This window comes from Bison bison, unplaced genomic scaffold, assembly GCF_000754665.1.
Source record: "Bison bison bison isolate TAMUID 2011002044 unplaced genomic scaffold, Bison_UMD1.0 scf7180017864519, whole genome shotgun sequence".
In the NCBI taxonomy this organism is placed as follows: domain Eukaryota; kingdom Metazoa; phylum Chordata; class Mammalia; order Artiodactyla; family Bovidae; genus Bison; species Bison bison.
The window spans coordinates 7,712,908-7,727,877 of NW_011495072.1; the positions used below are offsets into that span (position 1 = coordinate 7,712,908).

Sequence of the window (14,970 nt, forward strand, 5' to 3'; positions counted from 1 at the left end):
TGAAACCGGGGTCTGCTTTTGTGTTAGGCCTTATTTATATATACTTTTCAGCATGGGAACTTTAGAGGCTTTTTGGTAACAACCTTTTAAATTCCCAGCGCTGTCTTGTTTCTCAGATGCTAAGAATGAGCATAAACAAGGACCCTCTTGCAATGCAGGGGATGCAGGGATAGGTTCGGTCCCTGGATGGGGAACTAACATGCCAGATGCATGGTGCAACTAAACCAAAAGAAAAAAAAGACAACCCTTGGGAGTCCTTGTTCCACAGGGAAAGATCCCCCATGATGCAATGAATATCTTGTGTGCCACAGTTAAGACCTGATACAGCCAAATAAATCAGTTAACTTTAAAAAATGAGCATAAACAGGCCTGCAGCAGAGTGTGAGCTTTATCTGCGCCGCAGCCCCTTCCACACCTCTCCCCATTCCCACCCCCACATTCCTCTTTGGTTGTCCAAATATTTAGACTTTACTTACTGTTTCTCCTTATAGTGCCCTCTTCCCTGCCATAGGCTTCATTTTTAACAGCCTCCCTGTCAGTTCTCACCACCTTCAATCCAGCCTCAACACTGCTGCTAAAATGACTTTTCTAAAAAGGCCAGATTTTCAGCTGCCTTTACAACCTCAAAGCAATAAAGATAATAAAACTCATTAATCACTTACTCTGCTTTAAATCCTGTAATTTGAGGATAAAGTCCAAAGTCCTTAGCAGGACCCATAGGGCCCTTCTTAATTAGCTTCTGCATCAGTCCTAAGCCCGCACCCTGCTCCCCAGCCCAACTAAGACCTTGTTTCAGACCCCTGCCTTCCTAAATGCTAATGCCTAGAAGCTCCTCCGGAGAAGGCAATGGCACCCCACTCCAGTAGTTTTGCCTGGAAAATCCATGGACGGAGGAGCCTGGTGGGCTGCAGCCCATGGGGTCGCTAAGAGTCGGACACGACTGAGCGACTTCACTTTCACTTTTCACTTTCATGCATTGGAGAAGGAAATGGCAACCCACTCCAGTGTTCTTGCCTGGAGAATCCCAGGGACGGGGGAGCCTGGTGGGCTGCCGTCTGTGGGGTCACACAGAGTCGGACACGACTGAAGCGACTTAGCAGCAGAAGCCCCTTCTCCTTTCTCCTCAGCACCAACTCCTATCTGACTTCTGAAACTTGGTTCATGCCTGCTTTTACAGGGGGCCTTATCTGAGTCCCCAGATCATTTTTCTTGTCTTGCTGATCTGTTTTTTTTTTTTTAACTGAATGAAGGATTCTTTAAATTCTATAGTGTGTTGTTGTTGTTCAGTTGCAAAGGCATATATCTATTAGCGACCCCACAGACTGCTGCATGCCAGGGCTCCCTGTCCTTCACTATTTCCCAGAGTTGCTCAAATTCATTGTGTCAATAATGCCATCCAACAATCTCATCCTAAGTCAACCCCTTCTCCTGTCTTCAATCTTTCCCAGCATCAGGGTCTTTTCCAATGAGAGAGCTCTTTGCATCAGGTAACCAAAGTATTGGAGCTTCAGCTTCAGCATCAGTCCTTCCAATGAATATTCAGGGTTGATTTCCTTTAGGATTGACTGATTTGATCTCCTTGCAGTCCAAGGGACTTAAATCCTGTAATTTGATCTCCTTGCAGTCCAAGGGAATTAAAAAGCATTAGTTCTTCAGTGCTTAGCCTCCTTCAGTGCTCAAATGTGTCCAACTCTCACATCCATACATGACACTGGAAAAACCATAGCTTTGACTAGACGGACCTTTGTTGGCAAAGTAATGGGTCTGATTTTTAATATACTGTCTACGTTTGTCACAGCTTTCCTTCAAAGAAGCAAGTGTCTATTAATTTCATGGCTACCGTCAGCATTCACAGAGATTCTAGAGCCCAGGAAAATAAAATTTGTCACTGTTTCCACTTTTTCCCCATCTATTTGCCATGAAGTAATGGGACCAGATGTCATGATTTTAGTTTTTTGAATGTTGAGTTTTAAGTCAGCTTTTTCACTCTCCTCTTTGACCCTCATCAAGAAGCTCTTCAGTTCCTCTTTGCGTCCTGCCATTATAGTGGTATCATCCGTATATCTGAGGTTGTTGCTGTTTTTCCCGGCAGTCTTGATTCCAGCTTGTGATTCATCCAGCCCAGCATTTTGCATGATGTACTTTGCATATAAGTTAAATAAGTAGGGTGACAATATACAGCCTGGGCAAGCTTGTTTCTCAATTTTGAACCATTCTGTTGTTCCATGTCTGGTTCTGACTGTTGCTTCTTGACCTGCATAGGGGTTTCTCAGGAGGCAGGTAAGGTGGTCTGTTATTTACATCCCTTTAAGAATTTTCCATAGTTTGTTGTGATCCACACAAAGGCCTTAGCATAGTCAATGAAGCAGAAGTAGACATTTTTCTGGAATTCCTTGCTTTCTCTATGATCCAATGGATGTTGGCAATTTGATCTCTGGTTCCACTGCCTTTTCTAAATCCAGCTTGTACATCTGTAAGTTTTCAGTTCACATACTGTTGAAGCCTAGCTTGAAGGATTTTGACTATTACCTTGCGAGCATGTGAAATGAGCACAATTTACAGTAGTTGGAACATTGTTTGGCATTGCCCCTCTTTGGAACTGGAATGAAAACTGACCTTTTCCAGTCCTGTGGCCACTGCTGAGTTTCCAAATTTGCTGAAGTATTGAGTGCAGCATTTTAATAGCATCATCTTTTAGATTTTGAAATACCTGAGCTGGAATTCCATCTCCTCCACTAGCTTTGTTTGTAGTAATGCTTCCTAAGGCCCACTTGACTTCACACTCCAGGATGTCTGGCTCTAGGTGTGTGACCACACCATCATGGTTATCCAAGTCATTACGACCTTTTATGTATAGTTCTGTGTATTCTTGCCACCTTTTCTTAATCTCTTCTACTTCTGTTAGGCCCTTGCTGTTTCTCTCCTTTATTGTGCCCATCCTTGTATGAAATATTCCCTTGATGTCCCCAGTTTTCTTGAAGAGATCTCTAGTCTTTCCCATTCAATTGTTTTCCTCTATTTCTTTGCATTGTTCACACAAGAATGCTTTCTTATCTCTCATTGCTATTCTCTGGAACTCTGCATTCATTTGGGTATATTTTCCCCTTTCTCCTTTGCCTTTCATGTGTCTTAACTATCCTTAAGGCCTCCTCAGACAACCACTTTGCTGTCTTGCATTTCTTTTTCTTTGGGAGAGTTTTGGTCACTGCCTCCTATACAATGCTATGAACCTTCATCCATAGTTCTTCAGGCACTCTGTCTACCAGATCTAGCCCCTTGAATTTATTCATCACCTCCAGTGTATAATCATAAGGGATTTGATTTAGGCCAAACCTGAATAGCCTAGTGGTTTTCCCTACTTTCTTCAATTTAAGCCTGAATTTTGCAAAGGAAGCTCACAAACTGACCCACAGTCAGCACCAGGTCTTATTTTTCCTGACTATATAGAGCTTCTCCATCTTTGGCTGCAAAGAATATAAAAGATGGAGAAGCTCTACACAATCTGATTTCATTATTGACCATCTGGTGATGTCCATGTGTAGAGTTGTCTCTTGTGTTATTGGAAAAGGATGTTTGCTATGACCAGCATGTTCTCTTGACAAAGCTCTGTTAGCCTTTGCCCTGCTTCATTTTGTACTCCAGGGCAAAACTTGCCTGTTACTCCAGGTATCTCTTGGGTTTCTACTTTTGCATTCCAATTCCCTATTTTAAAAAGGACATCTCTTTTGAGTGTTAGTTCTAGATGTCTAGAAGTTTGTCTTCATACTCTTTGGCATTAGTGGCTGGGGCACAGACTTGGATTAGTGTGATTTTGAATGGTTTGCTTTGGAAATGAACAGATCATTCTGTTGTTTTTGTGGTTGCACCCAAGTACTGCATTTTGTTGACTATGAGGGTTACTCCATTTGTTCTAAGGGATCCTTGCCCACAGTAGTAGATGTAATGCTCATCTGAATTAAATTTGCCCATTCCCATCCATGTTAGTTCACTGATTCCTAAAATGTTGATGTTCACTCTTGCCATGTTCTGCTTGACCACCTCCAATTTATCTTGACTCATGGATCTAACATTTCAGGTTTCTATGCAATATTGTTCTTTATAAGATCAGACTTGACTTTACTGCCAGACACATCACAACTGAGCCTTGTCTCTACTTTGGCACAGTTCTCTTTCTGGAGCTATTTCTCTGCTCTTGCCCAGTAGCATACTGGATGCCTACTGACCTGGGGGCGAGGGGCTCAACTTCCAGTGTCATGTCTTTTTGCTTTTTCATACTGTTCATGGGATTCTTGAGGCAAGAATACTGGAGTGATTTGTCATTCCCTTTTCCAGTGGGCCACATTTTGTCATAGCTTCATTGAGTTACATAGGCCCCTTTGCCACGACAAGTCATCCATGTGATCATTTTGGTTAGCCTTGTGTGATTGTGGTTTTCCTTCTGGAGGACTGTAGTTCTTGCTTCTTCTGTCTGCCCTCTGATGGATGAGGATAAGAGGCTTGTGCAAGGTGTCTGATGGGAGGGACTTGCTATGGGGAAATCTGGGTTGGCAGAGCCCTGCTCAGTAAATCTTTAATCCAATTGTCTGCTGAAGGGTGGGGCTGAGCTCCCTCCCTGTTGCTTGTCCTGAGGCAACCCAGTCCTGGAGTCTACAGGCTATGTGGTAGGGCTATTGGCAACCTCCAAGGGGACTTGAAGAAGGCAATGGCACCCCACTCCAGTACTCCAGTACTCTTGCCTGAAAAATCCCATAGATGGAGGAGCCTGGTGGGCTGCAGTCCATGGGGTCGCTAAGAATCGGACATGACTGAGCAACTTCACTTTACTTTTCACTTTCATGCATTGGAGAAGGAAATGGCAACCCACTCCAGTGTTCTTGCCTGGAGAATCTCAGGGATGGGGGAACCTGGTGGGCTGCCGTCTATGGGGTCGCACAGAGTCTGACACGACTGAAGTGACTTAGCAAGGGGACTTATACCAACAGGTACCTCCCAGGACAGATGCTACTGGGACCCCTGTCCCTGCAGCAGGCCACTCTTGACCCACACCTCTGCAGAAGACCCTCAGACATTCACAGGCAGGTCTGGCTTAGTCTACTGTGGGGTCACTGCTCCTTTCCCCTGGGTCCCAGTTTCCCAAGGTTGTGTTTGTGTCCTCCAAGAGTCTCTTTCCCCAGTCCTGTGGAAGTTCTGTAATCATATCTTACTGGCCTTCAAAGTCAGATTCCCAGGGGATTCCCCATCCCTTTGCTGGATCCCCAAGCTGGGAAGCCTGATATGAGGCTCAGAACTGTCACAACAGTGGGAGACTTTCTTCGGTATTCCTGTTCTCCAGTTTGTGGGTTGCCCATCTGACAGGTCTAGGATTGGATTTTATCATTTCTGCACCCCTCCTACTGTCTCTTCTTCTTTGTCTTTGTAAGTGGGTTCCAGCATCCTCCTTTTGATGGTTCTTCAACAGCTAGTTGTGATTTTGGTGCTCTCTCAGGAGGAGATGAATGCATTACAATCTTCAGAAGTTTCACACGTATGATTTCATATAATCCCTTCTTAATAACACATTTTTTCCTCCTACCCCTATATTGCCCCTCTCTCCCCACTGGTAGCGGGACTAGCTTGTTCTGTATGTCTGTGAGGCTGCTTTTTTGTTTTATTCACAGGTTTATTGTAATTTTAAGATTCTACATACAAATGATAACATATAGTATGTCTGACTTATTTCACTCAGTGTAACACCCTCCGAGTCCATCCATGTTGCTGCAGATGGGAAATTTTCACGATTTTTTATGACTGAATAGTATTTCACTGTGGCCTTCCCAGGTGGCTCAGTGGTATAGAATCCGCCTGCCAATGCCAGACATGCAGGTTCAATCCCTGGGTCCGGAAGATCCCCTGGAGAAAGAAAAGGCAACCTACTCCAGTGGGTTAATGGGATAATCCCATGGACAGAGGAGCCTGTCAGCCTATAGACTGTGGGGTTGCAAAGAGCCAGACAGGACTTAGTGACTGACAGCAGGACCTCCCATGAGTATTCCATTGTGTGTGTGTGTGTGTATGTGTATATACCCACTTCTTTATCCTTTCATCTGTTGATAGACACTTAGGTTGCTTCCGTATCCTTTTTTTTTTCAGTTTTTTGGCCACTCCATATGGCATGTAGGATCTTAGTTCCCTGATCAGGGATCGAAATCTCACCCCCTGCAGTGGAAACTCAAAGTCTCAGTCACTAGACTACCTGGGAAGTCACCATGTCTTGACAGTTGCAAATAATGCTTTTATTATATACACTGGGATGCATGTATCTTTTCCCAGACATATAGCCAGGAGTGGAATTGCTGGGTCATATGGTAGTTGTATTTTTGTTTTTCTGAGAAACCTCCACACTGCTTTGCACAGTGGCTGCCCCAGTTTGTTTTTGAGTGTCTTTTTCTGTCTACAATGTAGTCAGAGCATGAATCTTAGTGTCAAATCCCAGGTCTCTGGGTTCAAAGTGCAGACAGACCACTGATTATCTCTCGGTCCTTAAGCAAGTTACTTAACCTCTAGGCTTCAGTTCCTATATCTATAAAATGGGGCTAATAAATATAACTTACCTTATGGGGCTGCTATGAGAATTAAATACAACAACTATAAAACCCTTAGCATACTTCCTGACACAGAATAAACACTCAATACCTATTTTCACTGCCTCTGTCACAAACAGTGAAAGTGGCAAAATCAAGCCTCCCATAGAGAAATAGTAAAATTAACATGTTTATATAACTCATTAATTAAGGAAAGAATCAGTAAGATCTTACAACTTTTAAATGAGAATTGGCCTTATAGAGACTTATCTCTCCTGAGAGTCCCTTGGACTGCAAGGAGATCAACCCTAAATATTCACTACAAGGTCTGATGCTGAAACTCCAATACTTTGGCCACCTGATGCAAAGAGCCAATTCCCTGATGCTAGGAAAGACTGAAGGCAAAAGGAGGGAATGAGCAACTGAGGATGAGGTGGTTGGCATCACCGACTCAATGGACATGAATTTGAGCAAACTCTTGGAGACAGTGGAGGGAAGTGGCGTGCTGCAGTCCATGGGGTCGCAAAGATACAGACATGACTCAGTGATTGAACAACAACAACAGACTCTCTACTGGACAAAACTCATTTGCATTGCCTTGAACAGAAACAGTCTGTGTCGCACATCAGACAGGAAGCATGTGCACCATCATCAGCCCTCTACAAGTTAATTTCCATCACTGCAGAGTTATAAAATGGCCCAGGAAAAGACAATCAAATGTGCAGTTAGTTCCCTAGAGGATCAGACAGCCCGGAATCCTAGACAACTCAGAGCGTTCCACTGAAAGAACATTCAGTGAGCCTTTGCCCATTTCAAAGTCTGTTACAGTTTTTCCTAGCACTGCAGTGCATGGCACACATCAGTTTGCTTTTCTAAACCTGTACCAGACTCTGAGTTCCATGCACAGTTGTTGAGCCCTTTTGATTTGAGCTGGGTAGAGAAAGAGAAAGCGACATTTCTCCTGGAGAAAAGCATCCAGAGAGACCTGTGGTGGCACCAAGGTAGAAACGACTGGCAAGCAAGTGTGAGATGCAGACCGTGCCCAAAGCCCTGGGTTAGACTAGGAACGCAGGATAATGGAGGAGGGCCCGTCTGTCTGATGAGGGCAACAACAGAAAATCGATGCTTACAGTGCAGTGTGATGAGGACCCTAAAAATCCAGAAGGTGACCTGCAGGAGCTCGAGTGAATTACCAGCAACAGTTTCCAAGCCCAGGTCTGATAAAGGGACAAACACGAGATTCCTGTGAAGCCTATGCACAGCCTCAGAGAAATGAGTAAAAAAGCATCTGTGTTCTACACCCATTGTTAGGCTCCCTCCCCTCCCTTCCTACCTTTTGGCTGAACTTCTGCTGGCAGACCTGTGGCTGTGGAGAATTAACATCCGAGTTATCTCAGATCTCTAGGAATGTAAATCCTCATTACAGGCATAGGCATCCAGCAGCACTGCTCACGTCTCACAGGCAACTGGCACGCTTGGAGTCATTGCTAATTGGTGTCCACCTGTGGAAAGAGGGGATGTTGAAAGAGGGACTAGTCAACAACGAAATGCAGACTTGTTTCCCCTGGAACATCTCTGTGAGGCATGGAAGATCTGATTATGCTTGTTATGTGACAGCACTTATTTGTTGAATCTATAAAAGAATGAATAAGTGAGTGAAGACTCCAGAGGAAGATCTGTCCAGGGAGACGGGCTAGCCCAGTGGCTGCCCACACATGACATCAGCAAGACTGGTGTCCTTTAAATACTAAAGGAATTAGTATTTAAGTGTCAACCAACTGCTTTGATTTACTTTTCTCCTCACAGGACAATCCTTTGGCTTCCTCTATACTCTTAGCTGCCTAACAGGAGACGGTATGCTGGCAGGAGGGCTTTCCTGATGGCTCAGTGGTAAAGAATCCACCTGCCAAAGCAGGAGATGCAGGTTCCATCTGGGTCAAGAAGTTCCCGTGGAGAAGGAAATGACAACCTACTCCAGTATTCTTGCCTGGAGAATACCATTGGCAGAAGAGCCTGGTGGGCTAACAGTTCAGAGCTCAGGAATACCTGGGTTTCGAGCCTGGCCCTACCACTCACCAGCTGTGTAGCTCTGGGAAGACCACTTTGCTTCCCTGTGCCTCGGTTTCCCCATCTGTAAAATATGGATGACAACGGTCGTATCAGCCGGAGCTCACTGCAGGAAATAGGAACCACTCGAGGTGTTTTGAGCAAAGTGACTTGAGACAGGGCTAGATGCTTATGGGATGGTTGGATGGAGGAGGAGAGGAGGTAAGGTTGAGTCTCTGGAGATCTGCTCCCTAGTCCTGGGCAGGAGAGGAAGGTGGGCAAATGGAGGTTGCCACTGGCAACCTGAGTTCTCAGTTCAGGATACACTGACTTGGCTGTGATCCCGGGAGCAGGCAGGGGCTCCACTGCTGCTGCTAGGGGTGGGGACCGCACACTGGACACGCTGCCAGAAATGATGCCCATCTGTGTGACCCTGCTTGCCAGAAGGGAGCAGCCAAAGCAGCAGGAAGGCGGTCTCTGGTTCCCTTCCACCCTCCAAATCCCATGTGAGGGTCTCAGTGTGCACCCACCACTCCCAAAGAAGTGAGTCTGGGAGGTAAGGCTTTAGCTTTCCGCTTCTATAGGATAAGAAACAGGTGGGAATGGATTCTGGGTGCTATTTAACCATGTGAGGATTAACCGCATTTATGTCAGGAGGCACCCTCCCAGATCCTGGGCTCTGGTAAATGTTACAGTGGTTATGGCTACATGCCTGCCACGTGCGAGCGCTGGGCCAGGGCCTGGAGATACAGCAGTGAACAAGGCAGGGCCAGATCCTGAAGTAGTGAGAAGAGTCCAGGGGAGCAAACACGGATCACGAAGGCAAGGAGTTGATGCGAAAGTGTTCTGTAAAGGCCTGAGAGCACAGAGAGGGGGCACCCAGGCCAGCACTGGTGGGGCGGGGAGGGGAGAGAGGCAAGTGCCAGTTCCCAGCAGCAGCGGAGTTAGAGGCTTGAAGGAGAGCTAGAAATTAACCAGACTAAGCAGGAGGAAATAGGGTGTGTGTGTGCGTGTGTGCGTGTGTGGTGTGTGTGTGTATGCTAATTTCCACCTTGAGGAAGCATATACATACACAAAACCCTGCAAGATGAAAAAGAGTGCTTGGCATTCCCCACTAGTGGACAGTTAAGTCTGACCAGTGCCCAGAGTGAGCGTGGGGTGGGGCGTGTATAAGAAAGGAGAAGAAAGCAGGAGCATGCAGCTTTACATGTCATTTTTGGAAGAATTTGAGCTTTATCTCGTGGGCAATGGGGATGCCCGCTGTTGTCGTCTAGTTGCTGTGTCCAGCTCTTTCATGACCCATAGACTGTAGCCCACCAGGATCCTCTGTCCGTGGCATTTCCCAGGCCAGAATTCTGGACTGGGTGGTCATTTCCTTCTCCAGGGGATCTTCCTGACCTGGGGATCAAACCCACATCTCCTGCATTGGCAGCCAAGCCACCAGGGAAGTGCAGTGGGTACACACAGTGGAGTTTAAGCAGGGAGAAGACTCTCCCATTCTGGTTTCAGTGACATCACTTCGATGCATTTTGTGCAATCAGTTGGAAGCGAGGGTTTCAGGTATGATGTTACAGTAGTCTGGGCTGGAAACAGGGTTGCCAAGAAGAGGACAACAGAAAAGGCTGAGCAGATTCAATCGAGTTTACAAGGCAGAGTGGACAGAGTAAGGTGGGAGTGGGAACAGGGAGAAACCCAGGGTGGCTGCCAGGTCTCAGCAGCAGGCACACCTGGAAGGGCGGGGCCCCCATCAACGCCTGGCACCTGATCCTGGGTGGTGCCCACCTACAGGCTCCTGCCTGTAGACTGAACTCACATAAAGCCCCTTCCCTCCCATCGACCTTAGTGGCTGTATGCAATTCAGTTCCAGCAACATTTATTAACCAGCTATTATGTGCTATGAACCAGGGAGGCATCTCCCTACCTCACCTAAGGGAGTTTTAACCGGATGTCTGAGAGACTCCAGAGCAGACAGAAGGGGAAAGCTTTACATACAAGTTACAATTTAGGAAAGCCTAAGTTCAGGCCATTTTCTCTTCATCCTACCACCAAAGGGACTTGACCCCTGACCTCTGACCCTCATGATAGGAAAGGTACAAGGGACATCAGCACAGCCTTACACAGAGCTCCTGGGCCCCCAGCTTCTATTGAGGCAGGCAGTGGAGACAGACGCCACCCCCGGTCTCCTTCTCTGAAAGTTCTATGTTCCTTCTGCTGTGAGATTCTTGATGAAAGGACAGGCCCACCACCCAACAGACTCAGCCTTTGGAATCAAGGCATCTCCCCAGAGGCTCTTTTCAACAGAGAGACATGAATCTACTCCTGTTATAACATAGAATCTTATTAGTGATTCACTATCACAGTACCGTAGTACAGGCAAATTACAGGCTGGCTTTGGTCAGAGCCTGGAAGAGAGGCCTGGAGCCATCCATCCTACGTGGGTCTGGGTATTGGAAAATAATGACTATTACCGAACTGAACTTGGGTCTGCTTGCTCATGGCATAGCAAAGCCAACTTACTAACTCCAAGTTGTGATGAAGGCAGGCACAGCAGGGCCCAGCAAGGTGGAGAGGCGGCTTGAACACTCAAAAGATCCAAACTCCCAGATGGTTTTCATGGAAGTGTTTTTACAGGCAACATTTGGGGTGAAGGGCTGCAGGGTGCATGACTTTCTTCTGACTGGCTGGTGATGAGGTAACAGGGTGATAATTCAGGAATCTTAATCACCAGCCTTCTGGCTCCTACCAGTCTGGATCTGTGTGCTTGTGCTTGGCTTGACCTCCACCTGAGTAGGGGTCTCAGTTCCTGCAGAACAACTCAAAGATATATGTCGGATTGCTATATATCAGGACTCTGATTTATCACTCAACTATTGTCTCTTGGCTGCTTTTCCTTTATTTCAGCATTCCTTCACTTCCCTAGTCAGTAACTGCTTGAATCTACTCAGGCCTAGAAGACTAAGGCCTTTTCCTACAAATGGAAAGGTTTTTTTGTAGTTGGGAGACCCCTGCTAGGTTTCAATTCACTTTTATCTTTGATAATCCTCAATCCTGAAGGGAACACATGTGGGACAAGAAAGGGAATAAAGTTTTGCATAGACAGATTAAGCATAAACTCAGCAGAGGAACTCAGTTGTTGTTTTTTTTGGGGGGGGGTGTCAGTTTCAATAGTAACAGCATTTACTATTGATTCAGCATTCCACATTCCTAATTTCTATATCTTCATAATTTCTGCAATGTAATTATTGTCCCCATTTTGTAGATGATGAAACTGAAATTAAGTAATCTGCTCATTTAAGTTCCCATGGCTAGTAGGTGGCTGAGTGGAATTTCAGCCAACCCAGGACTGATGCTAACGCCTTTTTTAAAAAAAGATTTATTTATTTATGGCTGTGCTGGGTCTTGAATGCTGTGCATGGCACTTCTCCAGTTTCAGCAAGTAGGTGCTACTCTCTACTTGCAATTTGCAGGCTTTTTATTGCAGTGGCTTCTCTTTTTGTTCTCATGGGCTCTAGAGTGAGGGCTTAGTCATTGTGGTGCATGGGCTCACTTGTCCTGTGGCATGTGGTATCTTCCCAGACCAGGGATCAGATCCATGTCCCCTACATTAGCAGGCAGATTCTTTACCACTGAGCCACCAAGGAAGCCCACTAATGCCTTCTTAATGACTACATGGTCATTAAGCCTTGCTCCCTGAACCAGCCAGGTTTCCACTACTCCCCAGGGTGGTCCCATCCCAGAAGAATGTTGTTCTCTCACAGCTTCCTCATGGTTGTTTGGCTGGACCTAGAAATGAGGCGCCTAGAAAGATGAGGTGTACAGAGCCAGGGCCAGGCCACTGGGGAGATGTCTGGAGCCTCACTCTTGTTCTCCTTCCCCCACAGGGTGTCTCCTGGCACCGCAAAGTCCTGCTCATCCAGGGGACACCTGTGACTTCCTATCCCTCCTCTTCCTTTGACTGAGGAGTTGCAGGACTTTCTCTTCTCTGCTCTGGGACACTGCCCCGGGGCCTCAGCCTACTGGCCAGAGGCTCCCACCCTGGGCTTAATTTCCACTATAATGCTCTCAAATCTGGGCTGAGACTCCAGGATACAGCCCGCAGAGCACTTTTACACGCAGTAGCTGTGACTGGTGGGATGGGGAGGAGCCTCCAGGTCCCCCTAGCTGTCCCCTCAACCCCGTTCACCCCCATCCTCCATAGGGGAGGAAAAGTAACTTTCCTCAACTCTTCTGAGCTCTCAACTGAGACCTCTGTAAACAAAAAGATAAGAAAGAAACCAAAGTTTATCCACATATACTTGTACACCAGGGAGATACCCAGGTACAAAAAATTAACTCTCCCAAGGGGTCTAAGCTAGCAGTTTAAACACTACCTTCCGCCAAAAACAGGAAGCAAAGGTGAGGGCAGGTCAGGGAGCAAGCCAGTTCTGGGAGATTACCCGGAAAAGCAGAGTAAACAAGGGGAAGGTTTGTTATGTAGATTTAAGTAAACGCCCTTTCCACAGATTTTTATAATTCTGTGATTTATAGTCAACTTCCCCACCCACTGAGGGAGACACCCTCGCAAACGGAGATTTCTTTTATAAATGCACATCTCTCTCAAAAGAGTCATTTCTACTGTTTTTCAGAAGCTTCCTTTGTCTGTAGTTTCTGAAAATAATCAGCTCAAAATAATCCTTCTGCCCTGGAGGCGTATTTGAGATGGCGTATTCTCCCACTCTTCATACCCTCCTCAAACCTGGGCTCCCTGCCACTGGTTTTAGGAGAAAAAAAATGTTCTGGTCTAAAGTGAGGTCAGCAGGGTTTCTCAGGTCACAGACCTCTGCTGGGCTATGCCCTGGGGCACAAGTTGTAACACCAAGTCCCGGAGCAGCAGGAAGAGGCAGGATCCAGGGTCTGGCAGCCCTGTGGCATGCTAGCCTTGGGTGCTGAGCCATCACTAGAAGGCTTGGTGGGGTAGGGGGTTGTCTGCAGACCCACGAGGAAGGCACTGATACACAATCCTGCTGGGCCAGACTGAGGGAGGTGTCCTCCACAGGCCAGCAGCCAGGCTCCTCCCTTCTCTTTCACACCCAGGGCTCCTCTGAGGGGGAAAAGTTCTGAGTCCTCACCAGCTGGATCTTGCTGCAGGTTCCCCTTCCTGTTTGTACATCAGACCCTAGGGAAGCAGGAACAGCCCCTCTCCACGCCCTGCTCCCACTCTCCACTATATTCCTGGGGAAAACACACACCCACACCCTCTAACCTAAATAGTCACTCCCAACACAGCACAGGCATACCACACACCCCTCAATAAATAGCAAACACCCACCCCGCCCCCGACAGGCAGGCTTGATGGAGACTCCCATGAATTCCTCCCAGCCTGAAAGCCGGCTCTGTTTCCATTCGAATCTCACACTGACTCTCTTCAAGGTTTGACCACACAAGAAAGCTGAGGGGCCAGTCTGTAGGTGGACAGGATGCTCTCCTCCACCCTACTTTCCCCAGAAGGCCTCTCCCGGGCTGCTTTCCTTTCCTGTCCCCAGCCCATCCTGGCACGCCCGGCCGCCACCGCCGCTTAGATGCAGTAGTGTGGGGCGCCCTCGTGTGGGCAAGGGCGGCCCTGCAGGCCCACCGCCAGGATCCCGGGCTGCCCTCTTCCTGCACACCCCCTGCCCTCCTCCTGTAGCCCCTCCCCGGCTGTCCCACAGATGTCAGGGCTCTGCACCGCCCATGTCCACTATTCCAACTGGCCTGCCTCCAAGCTACATTCCCTCCTTTTATCTCTGAGTAAAAGGTTTTCTCACTTATATTTTAAAATTCAAAATTCTACGCATTTTAAAACCTAGAAGTGAAGTGAAAGTCGCTCACTCGTGTCGGACTCTTTGTGACCCCATGGACTACACAGTCCATGGAATTCTCCAGGCCAGAATATAAGAGTAGGTAGCCTTTCCCTTCTCCAGGGGATCTTCCCAACCCAGGGATCAAACTCAGGTCTCTCACCTTGCAGGCGGAAGCCCAAGAATCCTGGAGTGGGTAGTCTATCCCTCCTCCTGTGGATCTTCCTGACCCAGGAAATCAAACCGGGGTCTCCAAGACAGCTGTTAAAACCTAGACAGGTTAAAAAAGCACAGACAGGTTAAAAAGCAGAGACATCACTTTGCTGACAAAGGTCTGTCGACTACAGATTGGCACTTGCCAAGATGGCTGCCGATGAATGAACAACAAGGGCATTCGCCATCTGCCTCTGCGGAGATCAAACCCTGCAGTGTCAAAATTGTTGACCTTCAACACTCACTGAGGGAGTTCAGGGTGGAGTGAGGCACTCTGTGCTCAAGGGAATCTGGTGGGACAGATCTTTAGACAGATGTTTTAGGAACAAATTTTA

At 47.1% G+C, this 14,970-nt stretch overlaps 1 long non-coding RNA gene across 1 annotated transcript in view; it reads right to left on the reverse strand.

The window, feature by feature from the left end:
• LOC104981608 overlaps window positions 1-14,612 on the reverse strand; it is a 114,152-nt gene extending 99,540 nt beyond the window's left edge. The window contains exons 1-2 of the long non-coding RNA XR_824387.1: window positions 14,586-14,612; window positions 7,894-8,062 (exon numbers count right to left, since the gene is read on the reverse strand). This is a non-coding gene — a long non-coding RNA (uncharacterized LOC104981608). The remainder of the gene's footprint in view (window positions 1-7,893; window positions 8,063-14,585) is intronic.
• Window positions 14,613-14,970: the final 358 nt, after the last annotated feature.